This window comes from Gavialis gangeticus, unplaced genomic scaffold (genome assembly GCF_001723915.1).
Source record: "Gavialis gangeticus isolate Ggan-Ray unplaced genomic scaffold, GavGan_comp1, whole genome shotgun sequence".
NCBI lineage: Eukaryota > Metazoa > Chordata > Crocodylia > Gavialidae > Gavialis > Gavialis gangeticus.
In genome coordinates, this window is record NW_017729022.1 from 136,499,450 (window position 1) to 136,500,814 (window position 1,365).

Consider the following 1,365-nt stretch of genomic DNA (forward strand, 5'->3'; position numbering starts at 1 on the left):
CCCCCTCCCTCAGGAATGCAGCCAGCTCCAGTTCCCTAAAGAGACAGGCTGAGGGTGTGGTCCCCTGTGTGCTGGGCCCATCCTAATTGAATGGTCACAGCACAGAGATTTAAATCACAGTGTCACAGGGCAGAGATTTTTGGGGAGAAACCAAGGTGGCTTTCTGCCACACCCTGCACCAAGCAGGAAAGATAACTAGAGGTCAGGTGACCCCAGCAAGGTGACTGTTTAGTCTCTTCTTGAAGATTTCCAGGGTAGGCAATTGCACCACCTCTGGAGGGAGCTTATTCCACAGTCTGGATACCCTAACTATGAAGAAGATTTTCCTAATGTTGAGCCTGAATCCATCTTCCAGGAGTTTGTGGCCATTACACCCAGTTTTCCCTTCACGTGCTCTGGTGAACAGTTGCTCACCAAGCCCTAGATGTACTCCCCTAATGTAGCGGTAAGCTGCTACCAGGTCCCCTCTCAGCCTTGTTTTCTTCAGGCTGAAGAGTCCCAGATCCCTCAGCCTTTCCTCGTGTGGCTTGCCATGTAAGACTCTGATCATACAAGTGGCTCTTCTTTGGATTCTCTCAAGCTTGTCCACATCCTTGTTAAAGTGTGGTGTTCAGAAATGGAAGCATCACCTCCTTGGTTTTGCTGGAGATGCATCGATTGATACAAGCCAGAATATTATTTACTTTACAGGCTACAGCATCGCACTACCGGCAATTCATACTGTGGTCTATTATTACCCCCAGATCCCTTTCATTTGTGGTGCTAGTCAGTTTGGTGCCGCCAAGCCTGTAGGTGTGTTGGGGGTTGCTCATCCAGAGGTGGAGCACTTCACATTTTTCAACACTGAACTTCATCAGATTCTGATCCGCCCAACCTGCTAGCCTGTCCAGGTTTGCCTGTAATTGCAACCTATCTTCAAGCATGACCACGCGTCCCCATAACTTAGTGTCATCCATGAACTTGGCCAGTGAGCTCTTCACCCCCACATCCAAATCGTTAATTAAGATGTTGAAAAGGGGCTGTCCTGGATGATAGTCTCCCATGAGTTAATTTCAATGATGCATGTTTTTCAAGTGAAGCACTTTCTCTGTCCTCCTCTTGAGTTCCACCTTGGCTGAGCTGGGAGAGTAAAACTTGCATTAAGTGTCTGGAGTTGGACATTTAGAAGACGTGGCCAGCCCAGCAAAGTTAAATCGGGTGATTGTTGCCTCAATACTTGTGATGTTTGCTTGTGAGAGGATGATAGCTTTGGTGCATCTGTCTTCCCAATGGATTTGAAGAATCTTCCACAGGCAGCATTGATGGTACTTCTCTGGTGACTTGAGGCAGGTCCTAGTCATCGGGGACTCCCTCCTGCGAGGGCTG